This window comes from Helianthus annuus, chromosome 6 (genome assembly GCF_002127325.2).
Source record: "Helianthus annuus cultivar XRQ/B chromosome 6, HanXRQr2.0-SUNRISE, whole genome shotgun sequence".
NCBI classification, from domain to species: Eukaryota; Viridiplantae; Streptophyta; class Magnoliopsida; order Asterales; family Asteraceae; genus Helianthus; species Helianthus annuus.
Genome location: NC_035438.2, coordinates 66541063 through 66563693, shown reverse-complemented (window position 1 = coordinate 66563693; position 22631 = coordinate 66541063). Strand labels below are relative to the sequence as shown.

Genomic DNA, 22631 nt, shown 5'->3' with positions numbered 1-22631 from the left:
GATTAGGTGTTGGATACTGATGAGGAGTCTGAGTCAAAGTCTGAGTCTGGAGGTTCAAGTTCGTCAGTCAACAGTTCAAAACCGATGGTTAAAAGGGCGTATAGTAAAGAGTTTTTATTATCAAAATCGAATTTGAATGATGAAACATTCGAAGTAGCATACACTTTGAATGATTCTGACAAATTATATTCTGACAAAGAGTTTCCAATAAGAAGTGTTAAATTTGAAATGATCAAAAAGGTTTTCAAAATGACAGAAATTAATATTTCTGAAATAAAAGATTTAAATCTTACTGGAAAACCTAAAAAATACACTTCAAGAGTTCAACAATGGTTAAACAAGAAAAAAGGTTACAATTCTGGTTCTGGTTTTCAAAAGAAACCAAACCATAATGGTAATTTCCAAAAGAAAGGTCTTGGTTTTATTCCATCAGAAAATTATAAAAATGAAAAAATTTCTAAAACAAATACAAAATTTGTTTCAAGTGGAAGTGCTGAGGAAGAACAGAAGAAACCTTTCTGGAGACAATCAAACCAGGAGTTTCTTGCTGAGAAGAAAAGGAAAGGAACTGGAGTGTTTCATCCAAAAGAGACTAAAACCTGTTTTAAATGCAATGAAGCTGGTCACATTGCATGGAATTGTCCGACGAATAGTAAGACAAAACAGGGAGTTTCTGAAAAACTTAAAGAAAAAGTTGTCGATGTTGAACCACCAACAGAAAAATTCAAAACTTTTGAAAATTCTACATATGAAGTTGGTGAGAGTTCAAAGAAAAATTTTTACAAAAAGAAAGCCAAAGACAACCAAGTGTGGGTTGTTAAAAAGTCTGATGAGAAAGTCGGTGATGAACCTGATTCCACAAAATCAGAGGAGCCACAGTTTGAGGTTAAAAAGGAAAACTCAGTACCTCCGATGGATGATGAGAACTTTCCACCATTGAGGTCTGAAAATTTTAAATCAAAAGTTGGTAAGGTTGAGATATCGAATCAATTTTATTCTGAAAAGAAAGAATTTGATGTCGATAAGGCGTTTAATGGAAACGTGAAAAAGATTTTTGGAAAAATGGTTGATAGAAAGGTGAAAGGGGTAAAAGAGTTTTATGAAACAAAGAAAGCAACATATACCCTGACTGAAAGTGAACTTGATAAGCTATCATCCAAGCTTGCTGAGGCTTGGATGTCTGTGTTTAATATGTGAAAATAGGAATTGCCGGAGATCCCAAGTTTGTTATCGTGGATCAGGAATCGGCATCATTCTTATCAAAATAGTTTTATGAAAGAATTTAAAATTGTTGAAATTTACAGGTGATGGACTATGCCGGAGCTTCCAGGTTGGTAAGTGTGAAGCAAGAATCGGCATCTTTATTGGTAAAATGTCTCTGTGTAGATGTGATATTCCTACAAGTGGTACAGAGGTTTGTTCTGACAAAATGATTCGTCAAGGTCATTAAGTAACTTGATGTCATCTTTATATAAGTGATCAAATCGAACAAGATGATGAACCAGTCCCTACAAATGGTAAAAACAAACTTATTTTCCGGAGAAATCATTTTTATTAAAACAAACTTAAGTGTTTTGAAATCATAATGAGAAAATGGTTTGTTGCAAGGGGGAGTTCTGATTGTTTCTGCCAAGTGGATGGAGATTTGAAGTGATTCGATATCAGTTGTCAATTTTTTCTGTATAGTTTGTTTTCAAAATTTTTTAAATGTGTTTGCATTTTAGGGGGAGTAAAAATTTCAGAAAATCCAAAAACATTAGAAAATTTGAAAAAGCCAAAAACATGATAAAATCAAAAACGAGTTTTGTTGTGAAAAAGAGGAAATGATAGTATATCAGTGGACGGTCACAACATGGTAAAGAAATGGAAAGTTAGAAATGTGATAAACAATCTCATTGCGGATATGCCAGTAGGTTTTTGCACATTTAGTAGATTGTGACGAGATATAAACATAAATTTCAAACTTGCTTATATCATGGGGAACAACTTCTTGGATATATGGGTAACCCCCGAAATCTTGTTTGAAAGGTCCCTCTTTCTGAGATACTAGGTCTTTATACTCAGTGATATCTGGGGTATTATCCCGGGACTTCTGCTGAATGGAAATTCTGACCTAGTCCCCGTATAATACTTTCTGCTAATGCTTGAAACATAGCACCGCCCTCAGTACAAAAAATGATGAAACATTGAAAAATGCTAATCATGTGCTGTTGAAGAAAAGATCCTCTAAAGGGGACACACCAAAAGTCGAGCCGTCATCTCTCTGCTGAACGGAAGTTCTGACCTGAGCTCTTACGGTTTCGCATCTAACCCCTTTACAGATATCATCTGTGGTATACTCACCTGTAAGACTGAATATTGGGATCTGGATACGGGAGTATATTCAAGTAGTGGGACATGCAAATAAGTTTAAGTGCTTAAAACATTAATATCGTATCTCAAAACAATTGAACTTTGTGTGAAAATTTAAGTGGACCTATATACTGACAATCTAGGTGAATTGTTTAGAACTTAAAATGAAATGAAGCTTAACGGTGTTAGTGATTTGTCTCAGAAACTGATATGATCCTCTTACACAAACTCACAAAAATATTGTCTGTAAATATTTCTTTAAATTTAAAAAATCCAAAAAGATTTTTAGTGTGTTTTAGCATAAACTTTTGAAAAAATTCAAAAAGATTTTCGACATCTGGTGTTGAAAAACTGATTTTCAAAGTTCCAAGTGCTAAACATGATGACTTTTTGTGAAGGGGAGTCTGCGTTTGAAAACAAATGTGTTTTGATCAAATCTACAAATGGTTCATCTAGATTATAGTCAAACTTGAGGAGGAGTCTAAATACCTAAATTTGAAATGTTTAAATGTGTGAGATTTACTTTGAGGTAGAGATTGTGCAGGTGTAAGTCTGAGCCAGGTGACGATCCTGAGCTGGATGAGAGCCAGGGAACGATCTTGGAACAACATTAGTAGAGCCAGGTTGATCGATCCTGAGAAGCTTGTGTTTAGAGAGAGCCAGGTTTCGATACCTGAGGACTTTGTGGATAAAGCATGAGTCAAGTTTCGATCCTGAGCAAAGTTTGAGCCAGGCAACGATTTTGAACCTATGAAAGCCAGATTACGATCCTGAAGCAGATGATGCTGATGAACTTAAGGAATGCCAGCACATTGTTAGGGGGAGTCTGTTGATGCTGATAGAAAGAGTAAAGCCCGAAGACTGATAAAGACTAAAGACGTAAAGACTCGTCACGAAAGACTCGTCAACATCTGAGGGGGAGTCTGTTAGTGCATGCATCTGTCGACTTCGTCTTGTATCGAGTCTTGTACTAGATATGTTAGATCAGGGCATGTTGTACAAGAAAATAGGAAGTTTTAGGTTGTATTAAAGGTGATTTCGCATGAAGATGGTGATTTCGATTGAAATGTTGATTAGGCAGTTTCAAGCGGAATCACAACATAATGATTTCGCTTGAACTGATCCTAGACACTTTCAAGCGGAATCATGTCCCTATATATACCATTGGAGCGAAATCATTTGTATGTTTTGTGATTTTGGATACCGAAGTGTTGCCGGTTTATCCAGTGACTGTAATTACTGTTATATCAATCAAAGAAATGTTTAAAGTGAAGAACAAGCTGTTTCTAAGTCTGTTTCTTGTTTTACGCACCTGAAACAGATCAAAACTCCTCTGAACAACTCGTCCGGGTCAGCTACACGATCCTACATCTTTTGAGGAACTTGTTTGTTTATTGCTATACTTTATTATATCTTTTATAAGGAATGTCACATGAAGACCAAGCTTTTTACTAAAATAAAGGGTTTAAAATAAAAAGGGGTTTTGGTGGGTAAAGGGTGTTTGTTTTGTGGGTTTAGAAATGAAAAGGTTTAGGCTCAAAGGGGTTAACTAGGGGGATTTTGGGTAGGTGGTAAAAAAAGAAAAATAATGGTGTTGAAAGAAAAAAGGGTTAGTCCTAATGCCTCCATCATTTACTTATTTGGGTTTAAGTTGGTAAGGACCGGGAATGTATCGTCATGGCTAGTTTTAGAGTCGTAAGAAACCAAGCGGCTATTCACACAAGAAACGAAAAATGAGCATTTAGTTTAAAGATGTGTATTTGTATGCTTAGTAAAGGCTCAAAACTCACTTTTTGTGGGAATGGGTTTATTAATGCGATCAAGTATATATAATCAAATTTTAACTAGATTTGTCATGCCGTTTCATAATTTTCTTATGTTGGTTCTTTTTATCACGACGCTATCGGTTGTAAATTTGTAAAAATATAACCTTTTTTAGAACTTGTTATTCCCAGATTAAACCAAGACAAGTAAAAAAAATGAAAAGTTTTTGGAAAAATTTTGGGTGTTTAGCGGTTCCAATAGAGTTTTGTGTAAGGCTTGTAATTAAGACTTGCAAAATTCAAGGTTTTAGCATCCCCCCCCCCATACTTAAATTACACATTGTCCTCAATGTGTCCCAAAAATAAGTTTATAGGTTGATTGAATGCGTAAAAAGTGTGTTAAAAACAAAAATTTATGTTACTGGACATCTAGACACGGGCCCGTGGTGACCGGGCACGACCCCGTGTTCAGATTGCCAGTGTCAGAATGTAACAGAAGGCTGGGCACGGGGGCGTGTTCAGCGAATACGCCCTGTGTCCAGTTACCTGAACTGGGCGTTTTTCTGCAGACCTTGAGGATGAGGCGTGTTGGCTGAGCACGGCCCGTGCTGAACTTGCTGTAATGAAGAAAAATTGTCGGGAGGCTCTGTTTTTGTGCATGGGGTGTTGGTTTAAGTTTCCCTTAGTATCCTTCACCATCCCGGGTGTGTTTTATTCCTGAAAATTAAAAACTAACTAGGAAGCATAAAAGTTAATCTAAACTAAAACTAAGGATAGTTCCACGGAATGCCTCCGTGGTGCGCCACGTTTATAAGGGTCCTTGGCTTGACCCAAAGTCAGTCATATGTTACCCAAGTGGGATGTTTTGCATCCCATGTTGCACCATCGTAGAGCATCATCCAAACTTGAGTCTATGACTTTCATGTAATTGATCGGGTCTTCGTCTTCTACTCTTTTCCCAACCCCAAACTTCATTTCCTTGTCCCCAACCCTTAATGTTAGCTTCCCACCATTCATATCCACCATTGCGTGGGCCGTGGCCAAGAATGGTCTTCCCAGGATGAGTGGTACTTCGGTATCTTCCTCCATATCTAGTATGACAAAGTCGGCCGGGAACACAAAGTCTCCGACTTTTACCAATAGATTTTCGGCGACACCTTGTGGATATTTAATGGACCTATCGGCGAGTTGTATGCTCATTTTTGTATGGCTTGTTTTCCCCAGTCCAAATCGGTCGAACATTGATGCGGGCATAAGGTTGATGCTAGCCCCAAGATCGGCTAGTGCATTGCGTATGGGCGATTCCCCAATCGAACAAGGGATGGTGAAGCTCCCGGGATCGATCTTCTTTTGTGGGAGTTTGTTGAGTAGCAAGGTCGAGCATTCTTCGCTTAAATTAACTAATTGCAATGATTCGATTTTCCTTTTGTGAGTGAGGAAGTCCCTCATGAATTTTGAATATTTAGGCATTTGAGTTAGGACTTTGACAAATGGAATATTAACATGTAATTGTTTTAGTAAATTTACGAACTTTGTGAATTACTCATCGGTCTTTTGGCGAAGTAACCGATCGGGGTATGGCACCGAGGGATTCTTGGTAGGCTCTTGATTTGGTGGAGGAGTCGTCTCTTGTTGGGGCGTCAGCGAAGTTGCGGTTTGGTTAGACTGGCTCTTTTCAATTGGAGGTAGCGAAGCCTACTCGGGACCTACGGTACGGTTTCTCAACGTGATGAGATGTACTTGCGCCTTTGGGTTTGTTTCGGTATTGCTGGGTAACGTGCCTTGTGGTCACTCGGCGAAATTTTGAGCTAGTTGATTTAATTGTTTTTCAATGTTTTGAAAACTAGATTGTTGATTTCTAAAATTCGATTCTATTTGCTGAAATCGATCCGAGTTCTTATCGGTGTCAGAGATGAGGCATGAGACAGTGTCTTCAAGCCTATCTCGTCCCCCTTGTTGTTGTTGAGAGAAATTTTGTGACTCATTTCGTGGATGTTGAAAGTTTGTTCGTGGGTTTTGATTTTGTTGGTTACTACTATTGGCAAGTTCTCTCCAACCAAGGTTAGGGTGGTTACGCCATCCTTAGTTGTAGGTACCTGTCGGTGGACCTGACGGACTAGGCCTATTATCAATGTAGTTTACCGTTTCCGTTTGATTATCCATTTCTTTCATACAACTCCAATTTTCATGTGGCCCACCACACCCTTCACAAGCTATAACCGAGGCCGTTTTTGCCATTTCTAACTGTTTGATTTTCAAAGGAAGGGCCTCGATTTGGGCTTGTAAAGAAGTGCTTTCATCAACCATATGGGCGCCCGGGGCAATAGATTTATTGCCTCGGGGAGTGTGCCACTGAAAATTGTTTTGAGCAATTTCCTCAATTTGATTATAAATTTCATTTGGGCGGCGATTACCTAAAAGTCCTCTAGGATCGTTTTCACGACTAGACGATTCGTTTAGAAGAGTTCTAATCAATACGAAAGGCAGAATTCAGTCGTATCGAAGTTATTTCAGCTGATTTGCACAAGAATCACTTTAAATTGTCTCTTATATTGAAAACACAATGATTTACAGCCTCGAGACACTTTGGCAGCACTTCGGCACCGGAATCAGATCGTTACAAATGACAAGACAAGACACATATTTATAGGCTGGGCATTCCGCACGAAATCATTCAAGCGAAATGGCCAAGCTCATTTCGTACGAAATGACAAAGTCATTTCGTGCGAAATAGCTTATCCATTTCGTGCGAAATGAACCTTTTAACATGTTTTCTCATGTTTCGTGCCCTGATCTATCTAATCTATTACAAGACTCGATACAAGACGAAGTCGACAGACATATGCACCAACAGACTCCCCCTTGGATGTTGACGAAGTCTTCTGTGTCGAGTCTTCAATCTTCAATCTTTATCAGTCTTTTTACTCTCACCAAAGTATCTGACAATGTAAAGCATCCTCAATCTCTCTCTTCTCTTTACATCAGCACCAACAGTTAACCTTCCCTTGGATGTTGATCTACCATCTTCACAGTCTTTGAATCGCAATCTGACTCTCGAGCTTCCAAGTTCTCTTGATCAGATCTCTTGATTCCTTAAGTTCGTCAGTATCAACAGTACCAAGATCGTAACTTGGCTCACATTCTGCTCAGGTTTAATCACTAAAACCTGCACACATCTCTACCTCAAAATAAATTTCACAAATTTAAAATTTGACAAATTTATATATCACATGTAAGTATCAATCAATCAAGAAATGATTTAACAATTTTAATCTCTGATGAACCACTTGTAGAAATAACTTTTTTTTAAATTCAATTTTTCATTTCAAACAAACTCTCCCAAACCTTTTGTTCATCATGTTTAGCACTTGGAATTTTGAAAAAACAGCTTTTCAACATCAGTTGTCGAGAATAAGATGAAATAAAATCTTTTTGACTTTTGTTTTTAACATAAAGCAGTAAAGAAATATATACAAACAAGATTTTTGTGAGTTTATGCAAGAGGATCATATCAGTTTATAAGACAAATCACTAACACCGTTAAGCTTTAAACATTTTAAGTTCTAAACGATTCACTTAGATTGTCAGTATACTGATTCACTTAAATTTTCACACAAAGTTCAACTGTTCCGAGATACGAGATTAGTGTTATAAGCAATTAAACTTATTCACGTGTACCACCTCAGAATATACTCCCGTATCCAGACTTCTATATTCAGTCTTACAGGTGAATGTACACTAATGATATCTGTAAAGGGGTAATGCGAGACCAAGAGAGCTCAGGCTAGAACTTCCGTTCGTACAAAGAGATGATGGCTCGACTTTAGGTGTGTCCCGTTTGGGGATCTTTTCTTCAACAGCACATGATTAGCATTTTTCAATGTTTTATCATTTTTTATGCTGAGGGCTGGCTTTAAAATTAAAGCTTATGCAAAGTATTATACGAGGATTAGGCTATTGCTCCCGCAAAATCAGAAGTCCAGGTATAATACCCCAGATATCATCACGCACAAAGACCTAGTATGTCAGAAATAGAAAGTCTTTCAAATAAGATTTCGGGGGTTACCCATATATCCGAGAGATGTTCCCCACGAGATAAGTAAGTATTTACTTTTATGTTTATATCTCGAAAACAATCTACTTAATGTATAAAAACCTACTGGCATATCCTCAGTGAGATCGTTTATCACATTTTTGACTTTACAATTCTTTAGCGTGCTGTGATAGTCCACTGATGTACTATCATTTCCTCTTTTTCTCAACAAAACTCATTTTTGGATTTTATCATGTTTTTGGCTTTGTTAGTGCATTATCTGTCTATCGCCTCCGTCAATCTAGTCCGTAGCAGAAAACCGAAGAAAACGAGAGTTACATTGTTATATTTTAGTGATAGTTAGTAAAAAAGGCAAGGTGGCATAATTGTAATTAATGAGATTCCTCATTAATCCCTTGGCCTATAAATAGATCTCTAGGGCTTCTAGTTTAGAACTTTTGGAGCTTTTGTCATTTTCACAACTTGGAGGTTTCTAGAGCTAGAGATAGAAAGTTCATTGTACGTGATTCAGGTGCTGTACACTTTCAGATTCGTGAATAGAATCACGTTTATATTACGTCTCGTGTGTTAGCTCGCGTTCGTGTACGGATTCTGCACGTCACACGTTCGATTACGCAATCGTTTCGGAGTCAAACCGGTCCTAACAAGTGGTATCAGAGCAGGAGCTCGATTGCACTGATCTTTCACACGTTTTCACACAGGATTTCATCAGATTCAGATCCGAATTTTATCTAGTTCTTCATTTTTTTCATATTCTTCACGTTTTTACTGATTATCGTCAAATTGATCAGGTTTTCACGGTCCGTTTCAGCTGATTTTTGGATATGTTGTGCGCCTATACCCGATCTACAACCCTACCAAGTTTCAGATCGAAACTCCAAACCGTTTAGGAGAAATCGAGATTTTTTTGTTCGAAATCGCGTTAAAATTGCAGGTCTGAACCGCTTATTTGAACAAACTTGTGGTCCGCTTATTTGGTCAGAAGTTGAATCGCTCATGTGACACCCTTTGAACCGCTCATAGGGCAATTGGTATGAACCGCTCTTAATTCAAAGGTTCAGGATCGCTCATAGGATAAAGTTTGGTCCGCTTTTTCAAACAATTGAGGATCGCTGATATGTCAGTCTATGGATCGCTTTTGTGTCATCTTCTTCACATGATTCTCTGATCTTGCAAGTTGTCGGCTGTATATATTGTTTGGAATATTGTTGCCGCCCACCTATACATAAGGCCCAATCCCAGCATTCGTGTTCACCGCTCACAGTCTAAAACAGCCCACGTGCGTTAAAGTCGGCCCAATTAACAATTCTTATTATTAATGCACCGCCCATGTGACCGCAAATATCATCTGTTGTCATTAGTGCACCGCCCATTGATTGTCACAGGCCCATGTGATAGTGTAGTCGGCTGTTTTGTGATTTAAAACTCTTGTACCACCGCCCCACTAAAAATATTTGAACCAATCACTCTTGACAGCCCATCAAAGTTTAGTCCTATTAAATCAAGTTAAAGAAAAGTTGTTGAAGTATTAAAGGTGCCGCCCCCATTAACCAATCTCAAAATCAGTCAAATTTTCAAAAAGTTACACCAACCTTAAAACTAAAAAAAATATATATATAAAAAAGGGGGACGGTCAAATCAGATTTGAGTATCATAAAAATTTGAAGTGTTGGTAGCCCATGTGACAATATAGTTTACGGACCAATTATCGATCATGTGTTGCCGCCCATAACTTTGTCCATTCAACAAGTGGTAAAATTGATTTTTTAAAATTGTTGGGTGAGTGAAGCCCCACTACCTCTTTTAAGGACCAATCATGTTTGCCGCCCACATTATGGAAAGGTCCAACAACTTGCATGTGATCTCATAATATCAATAATTTGGTCAAATCACCCAAATTCTTAAAGCATTGTGTTTGTTCAAATTCAAAGCTTGTCAGTTCAAAAGAAAAGGCCAGTTCAGTTGAATTTTGTCAAGACATTTGGATTTAAGTTCAGTTTGGACAGTTTGATCCATTCAAAGGTTCAGCTCGTACAAATTCAAACTCGTTCCAGGTCGTGTGGTTTTTGTCGGGTCATAGCACTTTGTACGACAGTTTGAAAATTCGAATTTTAGTTCGCATCAAGTTCAGTTTCGTACGGTGTGTCAATCTACAGTCTGCTCAGTCTGTCAACTGTCAAGCTCGCACAGAATATTCACCAGCTCGAGTATTTTGTTTCGATTGTTTGATAGTGTTTGAACTGATATTTGTTTGTTTTGTGTTTGTGATTCAGGTAATTGAAGAAAGTCACATCATGCCTGAGGAATTCTACAATACGTTTTTCAATGCGTTCACATCCGAATCGTCTGAGAATACAACTGTCACACCAAAGACCATCACAAAAGCCATCAACGAGAACATCAAGCATGATAACTTCTACGGAACACACTCAAAGCCACCAGCTCTGGAAAGCATTGAAGATTATACCTGGTGGAAAGAACGGTTCATCAATTGGGCTAAAGCATATGCACATGAAAGCTGGTTTTGTCTGGATTTTGGATACGAAAGGCCAAAAGATGACAAAAACGAAGATCTACCGTTCAAGAAACTTTCCAGAGAAGAAAGATCTGAGTTTGCAGCAGAACAAAGAATGGTTGCTTTGATCCAGTCAGCAATCAGAAATGATATATTTGCTTTGCTCACTCATGATGGATCGTCAAAGTCAGTTTGGGAAGCTTTACGAGTTAAAGCTGAGGGGGGAAAACAGATTAGAAAAAATAAAATTGCTTTACTCAAAAAAGAATTTGATCTGTTTGATAATATAAAAGGTGAGACAGTGAGACAAATGATCGAGAGATTCTGTCATCTTAAAATCGAACTTGAACGTTTTAAAATTGATAAAACAAGAGAGGAACTTATCGATAAAGTCATTGAAGCGTTACCACGAGCAGATCAGTGGCAAACGTTTGTTTTTATCTTAAAAAATGATGCTTCATATGATGAAATTTCTCTTGATTCTTTGTTTGAAAAGATTGAAAGTCATGATCTGGAGTTACAAAAGCAGAACAAGATGACTGGTTCTTCACATCAACAGAATGTGAGTTTGTACTACAAAGGCAGTGTACCTTCTGATAAAGGCGTTGGTTCACCAAAAACAGCATTTAGTGGTGAGAAGATGAAAGAGCCACAAACCACGTCAACAAGTCATCATTCTGGATATCATTCATCTTCAAAGACAAATTCTGAGGAAACAGAAGAAATTTTGTGCAACATTGCTCTTAAACTGAAGAATTCTCCAGCAATGAGCATCAATGCAGCGAAACAGCAAATGAGTTTTCTTGCATCTGTCCTGGAGTCATATGAGGGTCTTGTAGCTGGTAAAATTGGAAACTCTGAGTTGACCAAAGAAGACTACGACCAGATTGATCCGGAAGAGATGGAACTCATTGACATCCGTTGGTGTTTAGCTAGTTGCATTCGCAGAGCTCAGAGGTATATGGAGATTACCGGAAAACAATCGCTTGGAGGTGCATCAACAAAGCTTGGATTCGACAAATCCAAAGTGACCTGCTTCAGATGCAAGCAAAAAGGTCATTTCAAAAAAGAATGCAGAAACTCTGAAGTTGCTGAAGGAAATGAACGTCCTTTCAACGATGACTATTATCGAAAGGCGATTTACCATCGAAGCAGAGAAGAGCCAAAGTTGATTGAAGATAAACCGAAAGAAAAATCAAGAGCTTATGCTGTAATTGCTCCCGAAAGAAAGTTGATTTACGAGGATGAAGGCTATGATTGGTCTCAAATTTGTCCAGAAGAAGATCGTTTGGAGAATGTTCGTAAAACAGCTCATGGGAGAGCTATGACAGAACCAAGAAAGTTTGTGTACGTTGCTGAGATTAAAGATGAAAACAAAGAAAAAAACATTGCTGAAATTAGTGAAGAAAATGTTGTTGCTGAGGTCAAAGAGAAAACTCGAGAAGAGATTTTGAGTGAGAAGACTTACAAAGAATGGAACGTGGTTCATAACAGAATGGACGATATGCAGGAAGAGTATGAAGATGCTGTCAGCAATCGTAGATGGGATAAGAAGAGAGAATGTTACTACAACAGAGAAGGAGAACCAGTTGTTCCAAAGAAAGATATAATTTTTAATGATGTTCTTCTTGTTGTCCCATTGAGAGCTGAATACTACAGAAGAGTGATGAAGGATGATGCATATGTTAAAAAGTATGAAAAAGATATCAGATATGCTATGCTGTCATGTTTGAGAAAAAGGGATGAAGAGAGAATGAAGAAAAATGTTGAAGAAATGGTGGAGAATTTGAAGAAGGTTGCTGAAACAGAAGTTGTTAAAGCAGAAGTTGTGAAAGAAGCTGTTACTGAAGAACAGCATATTGAAGAAGAGATGAAGAAAGAAGAAATAGAAGAAAAGAATGAGAATGAGAAAGATGATGATGATGAGATGAAGCAGACAGAAGCTGCTGAAAACACCGAAGTGCCAATCACTGAGGTACATTCTGATTCTGAAGTCTTAAAACCAATTGAACAGTGCAAGAAATGCATGGAACCGTGCAGAGCTTGTACTGAAAAAGATGAGCAATTCAGAATAAGAGAACTTGAATTCATAAAAATTGAAAACATTTTCAAAGAAAAATGCAAAGAGATGTTAGAAAAAGAAAAAGTTTTTAACGAAAAAGATGAAAAACTTTCAGGAAAATGTTCAAAGTTAGAAAAAGAAAATGAAGTTTTGAAAGAAGATGTTTTGAAAATGAAAAATGAATGTTCACAAAAAGAAAATGTGGTTCAAGAAATGAAAAAGGAATATGACTCAATGAAATTATCATATCATGTTATGAAAGAGTCGTATGATAAAGTAAAAGATGAAATGAAATATGCTCAATCTAGAATGAATTATCTTTCTGAAACAACCAAAGAGCTTAAACGAATGTATGCTATAAAACAAGATGTTGTTAATTCCTATATTGAAGATGTTGCTAAGCTAAAGCGACAGATTGCTGATTTAGAGCAGGATAACAACAAGTTAAAAAGTTACCATGTGTCGTCATATGTGCTTGAACGAATTTTCCATATAAAACCGGGAGATGGTGAGTCTGAGCAGAACAAGAAAGGCATTGGCTCAGAGTTTCATCAAGTTCCACCACCGGAAAAGTTTGCATTTTATGATGAGGAAAAGGTCGAAAAAGCTTTCAACATGGTAGATCAATTGCCAGACAACATTGACATAACCTATTCCAAATCTGATGATTCTCATGATTCAGAGGTGGTAGGTAAAGTCGTTGAAAGTGTGTTGAAAGAAGAGTCGGTTGATACAGGTAAATCTGAATCACAGGATGAAGATGAAGGAAATCTTCATGATGCATATCTGAAAAACACAAACTCCAAGAAAAATTTGAATGATGATTCAAAGGGATTGGTTTATACCATGATTGGATCGGACAAATTATTCTTAGATGTTGTATTCCCGATTCAGAATGTGATTTCAGAAAAAGTTGACAAAGTTTTCAAAATGGTTGAGATTGAGAAGTCTGAGATTTCAAAGTTTGTCGGTAAGAGTCATAAAGGTTCGTATAACAAACCTGGTTTCAAAAAGAAAAACATGAAGGCTGGGTTGGGTTATAAGAAGAAACAGAATCGAAACAAAAATGAAATGCCAAATTTTCAGGCAAAAATGAGTTTTGTTCAAGGAAACAGTTTGGATGAAGAAAAAGAACTCAAATTGAGACAATCTAATGCTGAGTTTGAGGCTCAAAAGAAAAAGCAACAACCACAGGTCAAAGATGTGTCCATGAGAACATGTTTCAAATGTGATCAAAAAGGACATGTTGCACGCAAGTGTCCAAATCCAAAACCTGTGGATGTTGTTCAAAAGAAGATTGATGCTGAGAAACAGAAATCTGAGATTATGAGACAAAGGTCACCAAAATTTGATTCGAAACAAACTTGGAGGTATAACACAAACAAGTTTGCTTCAAATCAAAATTGGAAATCAAACCAGAACAGGTTCGATTCAAGACCGACCTTGAATTCTCATACACCCAGATTCAGAACAACACAAAGGTGGAAAACTTCAGTTGATATGACAAAACCCCAACAGTTTTGGAAACCACAAGTTGTTGTTCAAAATCAAAATGTTCAAAAAGATTCACATTTTTACAAACGTGGTACACCGAAAGGTCAAACATGGAGTGTTAAGAAACATGTTGATTCGGTAAAAGATGAGAAAGTTGAAGTTAAAATTGAGAAAGTTTTTGTGAAAAATGACAATGAATTTCCAGCATTGAATGAAAATTATTGTGTTGAAATGCCTAAGGTTCAACAGACCTAGGCTAAATTGTTCAAGTAATTCAATTAGTTGAATGTGCAGGTGCTCAATGAATCTGAAGATTGTGAAATTGAAAGTTGGAGCAGCCTGGCACATGAAGAGGAAGCAGAGGCTGCTAGACCCTGGTTTGGTTGAAACAGGGAGTTTATATGTTTTTCTGTACATAAATAAACAATATTTCAAAAACTCTAAAAATTTGAAAATTAAAAACCAAAAATATGTTTTAGTTTGTTAAAATTTGAAAAACCAAAAATATGTTTGTTTTTTTAATTTTTGTCAAAAATAGAAAAATCAAAAATATGTGTTGATAGAATACGCCGAAACCCTCACGGCTGAACAAACATGATTACTTTCACCAGATTGAAAAACGGTTTTCAAACTGTAAAAATCAATGTGTTGTAAATCATGGGGGTACTGTATGTTAGTTTTTCTGTTAATTGTGCTAAACAGTATGTTATGTTTTCTGTAATTCGGTACACGAGAAGCAGAAAATGGATGGCGAGACAAAGCTATCTACATCGGTTATCAAATTTCTTTTAATGGTTTTGCATTTTAGGGGGAGAAATAGTGTCAGAAAATACAAAAACATTAGAAAATTTGAAAAAGCCAAAAACATGATAAAATTCAAAAATTTGAGTTGTTGCGTAAAAAAGAGGAAATGATAGTACATCAGTAGACAGTTACAGTATGCTAAAGATTTGTAATGATTAAATAGCGTTAAACAGTCTCACTGATGATATGTCGATAGGTTTTTATACACTTAGTAAACTTTTTCGGGATATAAACTTAAATTCAAACTTGCTTATTTCGTGGGGAACATTACTTGGATATATAGGTAACCCCTGAAATCTCGTTTGAAAGGTCTCGTATTCTTATATACTAGGTTTTTATACTCTATGATGTCTGGGGTATTATTCCGGGACTTCTGCTGAATGGAAGTTCTGACCTAATCCTTGGATAATACTTTCACCGAATGCTTGAAACACAGCATAAACCCTCAGCATGCAGATGAAACAATAAAATTGATAGTCGCTGCTGTTGTAACTAAAAGATCCTCTAAAGGGGACATACTAAAAAGTCGAAACTGATATCTCTCTGCGCATACGGAAGTATCGACCTGAGATCCCTCAGTCCTCGCATACCTAATTTATGTACAGATATCATTGTAGTATAATTATCTGTAAGACTGAATATTGAGATTCTGGATACGGGAGTATATTCAAGAGGTGGGACACATGAATGAGTTTAAGTCTTAAAACATATAATTCGTATCCTGAATCAGTTGAAATTTGTATGAAAATTTAAGTGGATCAGTATATTGACAATCTAAGTGAATTGTTTAATTCTTAATGTGTAACTAAGCTCAACGGTACTTGTGACTTGTCAAAAACTGATATGATCCTCTGACGCATACTCAAACAAAAATATTGTATGTAAATATGTTTGTATATATTTCTTTACTGCTTTATATTTTCAGAAAATACAAAAAGATTTTGATTTCTGCTTTAGTTTCGATAAACCGATGTCTGAGTTGCTGAGTTTCAAAATCTAAGTAAGCTGATTGTGTTTCTGAAAATAAAACAAGTTCATTAATTTGATACTTGAAATTTAAAATCAAAAATTTCAAAACAGTTTGTGATATCTCCAAGGTCATTAGTTTGGACTTGGAAGATTAACTGTGAGGGAGTTGGATTCTTTAACGCTGCCATATCTATAAAGTTTGTTGATAGGGGGAGTTGATTAGAGAATCTGATTGATAATTTCAAAATGATTGTTACTTATAAATGTCTGAGTGTTGCAGATGTTATACCAGACTACGATCCCGAAAGCCGAGTCTAAGGGGGAGTCTGAAGACGAGCTCAACGCAAACAGAAGCGTGCAAAGTGCCAGGAATCATTCCAGGAAGAGCTTGTAACCAGAAAGCAAGGTGTCGATCCCAAAGCACGGAAGCTTGATGAAAGGGGGAGCCTGACGAAGAAAAGAGTTTACAGAAAGAGGAAGCTGAAGCTGAAAACAGATCCACCGGGATTATGTTTGAGCAAGGGGAAGTCTGTGTAACTGAAGATGTTAAAGCTTCAAGAAGACACATAGAGAGAGAGAGAGAAAGAAAAGACGCTACGAGTTGACTACAGATTGACTACAGCAATATCCAAGGGGGAGTCTGTTAGTGCATTATCTGTCTATCGCCTCCGTCAATCTAGTCCGTAGCAGAAAACCGAAGAAAACGAGAGTTACATTGTTATATTTTAGTGATAGTTAGTAAAAAAGGCAAGGTGGCATAATTGTAATTAATGAAATTCCTCATTAATCCCTTGGCCTATAAATAGATCTCTAGGGCTTCTAGTTTAGAACTTTTGGAGCTTTTGTCATTTTCACAACTTGGAGGTTTCTAGAGCTAGAGAGAGAAAGCTAGAGAGAGAAAGTTCATTGTACGTGATTCAGGTGCTGTACACTTTCAGATTCGTGAATAGAATCACGTTTATATTACGTCTCGTGTGTTAGCTCGCGTTCGTGTACGGATTCCGCACGTCACACGTTCGATTACGCAATCGTTTCGGAGTCAAACCGGTCCTAACAGGCTTTTTAGATTTTATCATGTTTTTGTATTTTTCAAATTTTCTAAATTTTTACTCCCCCTAAAATCAAAATATGTTTCAATTTTGATTTTCTTGGAAAATTTGAAAACAAACTGTTCAATAAAATGACAACTGTTGTGAATTGCTTCAATTCTCCTTCCACTGGGCATAAACAATCAGAACTCCCCCTGACAACAAACTATTTTCTCATTATGATTTCAAAACGCTTAAGTTTGTTTTAATCAAAAATGGTTTTTCCGGAAAATTAGTTTTGTTGGGGTTTCATAACATTGTTCTCTTAACCATTTTGTATGATAGTCAAATCAAGTTCAACTTAATGACCTTGATTTGCCACTTGTAGGAACAAACCTTTTGTCAACCACTTGTAGGTTTGCTAATCAATCATACCACTTGTAAATATAAGATATAACAATTTCAAGAAAAAACTACCACTTGTAAATTGAAATTTCACAGATGTGAATTTCTCAAGAAAGTTGCCGATTCCTACTCCACGATTACCAACTTGGGAGCTCCGGCAAGTCAGGTTTTTTTCAGTTAAAGAGATTCTCCCAAGCCTGACGGTCCTTGGGAGATTCCGAGTTGTCAACACTCGGTTTCTTTCCTTTCATCTTTTTGTCATAAAATTCCTTCACCCCTTTGACTTTCCCATCAATCATTTTTCCAAAAATATGTTTCACATTGGGGTTAAAGGCTTTTTCAACATCAAATTCTTTCTTTTCAGAAAAGAATTGATTTGAAATTTCAACTTTACCAACTTTTTGTTTAAAATTTTCAGCCCTCAATGGTGGAAAATTTGCATCATCTATTGGTGGCACTGATTCCTCAACTTTTGGTTCAACTTGTGGCTCCTCTGACTTTGTGGAATCAGATTCATCGCCAGAAGATAGCTCCTCTGATTTTGACGAATCAGAATCATTGCTAGAACTATCGTCAGATTTCTTAACAACCCACTTTTGGTTGTCATGATTTGCTTTTCTCTTGTAAAAACCTTTTAAACATTCACCAACCTCAAATTTCGAGTTTTTGAAAAATATAAAAGATTTGATTGGTGGTTCATTTTCAACCATCTTTTCTTTCATTTTAAGAGACACTTCTTGTTTTGTTTGAATTGCCTTTGGACAGTTCCTGGCAATATGACCAATTGTTCTGCATTGAAAACAGGTTCTCGTCTCTTTCTTTTGAACATCTTTCATCTTCATTTCCTCTTGCTTTTTCGCAAGGAATTCTTTGTTAGATTGCTTCCAGAATGAGCTTTTCTCCTCTTCTTCCGAGCTTGCTAATGAAGCAAATACAGTTTTTGGTTTATAAGTTTTCTCATTTTTATGATTTTCAGGTGTTATAAAACCTAATCCCTTCTTTTTGAAATTACCGTTATGGTTTGGTTTCTTTCGATAACCTGAACCAGAACTGTAACCCTTTTTCTTGTTTAATCTTTGTTGAACTCTTGAGGTGTATCTTTTAGGTTTTTCATTAAGATTTACAACTTTTATTTCAGAAATGTTAATTTCTGTTAATTTGAAAACCTTCTTGATCATTTCAGTTTTGACACCTCTTATTGGAAATTCTACATCAGAATATAATTTGTCAGAGTCATTCAAAGTATATGCTACTTTGAATGTTTCATCATTCAAATTATTTTGTGATAACAAAAATTCTTTATTGTAAACCTGTTTGCCCTTTTTAACTGTTAGACTTGATGTTTTAGACTTTGACTCTGAATTTGACTCCTCGGTTTCATCTTTATCCAACACTTGATCGACCACTTTCTTTATTAACTCTGACTCATGATCAGTATCGGATGAAGTAAAAGTGACATCAATATTGTCTGGCAAATTATCTGAAGACTCAGATTCCCACTGTAAGTTGGTTGCCTTTTTGACTCTTTCTGAATTTGGATTTCGTGGAGAATATCCATTTTCAAGCGGAGGCGGACACTTGTTATAACTAGCACTATGTTTCTTACCAAAATGCTTTTCTTCAGTATCTTCTTCTTCAAACGCCTTCATGCCTTCGGTTGGATAAATCATGTCAATAACATAAGAAGTACATGAGTAACTTTTTAACAACCTATTAACTCTTTTTGTTTCAATCCTTTGTGTTTCTAGTTTCTGTTCCAACACAGCACACTTCTCAATGTAATTATTGACGATTTTCTGCTTTGTCATGAAAGCTCCTTAAAGTGTTTTCATAGTTGTTGCTTGTTCACTGCTTGATTGATTGTACTGATTCATTGCTTTGTTTAGAACAACATAGGATTCTTTCAATCTGTTCATGTTATGAATCAAAGTACTGTTTTGCTTCCTCACTTCCTCACAGTTATCACATTTCACAAGAATCTTTCGTGCATCAGCTTCTGCTTCAATTGTGAAATCTGGAATTTCTTTTACCTTCTTCTTTATCACTTGAACTTCTTCATCATCACTGCTAACTTGTTTTTTTAACTTTCTTCTTTTTCTTTCGAACTTTTCCATCATCACTATCACTTTCTTCTAACATTCTTAAGTGCTTTTTCATTCTATTTGCATAATAATCATCATTATCACTATCTTCAATAACTCGAGCAACAAAAGCTTTGGCTTTTAAAATCTCTTTATCTGGACAATAATTATCCCAGCTAAAATTTTCCCAGCTAAAACCTTCTGGTAATTTTTCATCATCTTGATCTATTATACCATAAAGAGCCCTCCTTGATGACTCCTCGATCGTCTTCTTAGCATGTGCAGTTTGTGGTTCTTGTTGTTGATGCGGTTGTTGAGCAACTTGATGGTAAATTGCTTTTCGATATTAGTCATTATTGCTGAATGGATTTTGAGCTCCACTTGCTTCGCGGTTAGTGCACTCTCTCTTGAAATGTCCTTTTTCCCTGCAACGAAAACAAGTAACTTTAGATTTATCAAAACCTAAAGTAGAAACATTAGCATCACGGAAATCATCTCTTCCTGTGATCTGTTTGAATTTTTCAGCTCTTCTCAACACACTCGCCATACACCACTTTATATCCATTAACTCCATCTCTTCAGCATCAATCTGATCGTAATCCTCTTTTGTCAACATTGGATTCCCGATCCTTCCTACAACTAAGCTCCCATATGACTCTAATACAGTCACCAATAAAGACATGACTTTTTGCAACTTCTTCTGAGTAATTCTGATCATTCTCAAGGTTTAGTGCAATGTTGCATTGTAGAACTTTGCCACTCTTTGTCTTTGAAAAATTTGGATCAAACGATGGATATGAAGAAAATCCAATTTTGCTACTAGATCATTGAGAAGACCCTCCAGAAGAACTTTTAGCATTGAATGCAGTTTCGATCTTTGGTGACATGTTAGTCTTATCATTGATACCTCCTTTGTAATAAAGACCAATATCTTGTTCACCATCAAAATCCTTCATTCTTGAGATCTTCCGTTGTTCCATCTCTTGAGCTTCAAGTTTTTCTATGAACTTTCCCAGTGTTAGATTCCCAAAATCTTTCTTATTTCTCAACATCATAAGGTATGTGCCCCAAGTTTCATGTGGCAATGCATCAGTAAACTTTTCCATCAATTCCTCATTATCTTTTGTGATGCTTAACCTCTTCATGTTAACAATCAGATTGCAATATCTTTCAATAATCTGCTTGGTACTTTCTGTTCTTAAACCACGAAATAGATCAAATTCTTTCTTCAAAAGCGATTTTTTGTTCTTGATCATTTCTTTATTTCCAACAAACTTTGATTTTAATGCTTTCCAAATTGAATAAGCACTTCCATTGTGTTGCAGTAACACCAAGATATCTTCTTTAACTGCTTGATGCAAAAGACTAGTCATCATCTTTTCATCTTTGTATTTCTTTTTCTCCTCAACACTAAGGTCTTTAATAGCAATAACCTCTTCGTCATCATTTACCGGTCTAACATATTTTGTTTCAACACATACCCAAGCATCCAAGTAATTTGCTTGAACCCAGTTTTCGAATCGTTCCTCCCATCCTTTATACTCCTCAATATTCATGAGCTTTGGCGGTTTTTGCATGGTACCCGTTTCGTTTTCTAACATTGTGTTCTGTGCAATACTAATCGGAGTAGCAAAGGCATTGTAAAACTCCTCTTCCATGATTCGGTAAAAAAAATATCACAAACTTAATCTTTCAAGCGAAATGGCTTTTACACAGAATAAACTTTGATGCGAAATGACCTTCTTCACACGAAATGACCCTGTTTAAACGAAATAACAAATCTGATGCGAAATGACTGACTTCTTGCGAAATAACTGATTTCATACGAAATGACAGAACTTTCAAGCGAAATGAGAATGTTGTTTCGTACGAAATGAACTTGTGATGCAGTTTCAAACGAAATAGCGTTTTCGTGCGAAAAGAAAACCAATCAAGCTATTTCGTGCGAAATGAACTTGATATTTTGTGCAAAATGAATGAAACTGGGTGATTTCGAGCGAAATGAAATCCTCAATTCGTGCGAAATGCTGCTGATGTCATCATCTCAGCCATGTTATTATCCAAATGATCAAGTTTTTGTTCGATTTTAGGTCCAAATCTTTCAAGGCTTTGTTAAAACACGGTTTCGCATATAATGTGAGAAAATCAAGCCATTTTAACCGTGAAAACTTGTTTAATTTTGAAAAGAAGGTGTAGAAATCAGAATTTGCAGCTGAAATGGTAAGAACTCTTCCTCCTGAGCTCTGATACCACTTGTAGGATCGTTTTCACGACCAGACGAGTCGTTCAGAAGAGTTTTAATTAATATGAAAGGCGGAATTCAGTCGTATCGAAGTTATTTCAGCTGATTTGCACAAGAATCACTTTAAACTGTCTCTTATATTGAAAACACAACGATTTACAGCCTCGAGACACTTCGGCAGCACTTCGGCACCGGAATCAGATCGTTACAAATGATAAGACAAGACACATATTTATAGGCTGGGCATTCCGCATGAAATCATTCAAGCGAAATGGCCAAGCTTATTTCGTACGAAATGACAAAGTCATTTCATGCGAAATAGCTTATCCATTTCGTGCGAAATGAACCTTTTAACATGTTTTCTCATTTTTCATGCCCTGATCTATCTAATCAATTACAAGACTCGATACAAGACGAAGTCGACAGACATATGCACCAACAAGTCTGCTGGAGCTAGAGTCAAGTGTTTGTCTTGTGTGTGGCTCCTTGAACATTTCCCAAGTTTCATATAAAGATTACCCATTATAGAAAGTGGATACTTGTTGCCATACCGCAAGACCATGATGAGGACACTTTCTTAGTAGCTCCTTGAACCTTTCCCAAGTTTCATATAAAGATTACCCATCCTCTTGTGAGTATGTATTAGTTTCAGTCATTAATTTAGCCGTTTTAGCAGGAGGGAAATACTTATACAAAAACTTTTGGGCTAGTTCATCCTAGGTGTTTACCGAACCAACTGGGAGGGTATTAAGCCAAGCCTTAGCTCGGTCTTTTAGTGAAAATGGAAACATTCAGAGGCGGATGGCGTCATTTGATGCTCCGTTGATCTGAAAAGTATCACATATTACCAAAAAGTTGGTAA

The 22631-nt window shown here is 36.5% G+C and overlaps 1 non-coding gene across 1 annotated transcript; it reads left to right on the top strand.

Annotated features, from left to right (window-relative positions):
* The first annotated feature begins 22324 nt into the window (after window positions 1-22324).
* Window positions 22325-22431, top strand: LOC118480066. Its single transcript, XR_004861705.1, has one exon. It is a non-coding gene; the product is annotated as a small nucleolar RNA R71 (small nucleolar RNA).
* Window positions 22432-22631: the final 200 nt, after the last annotated feature.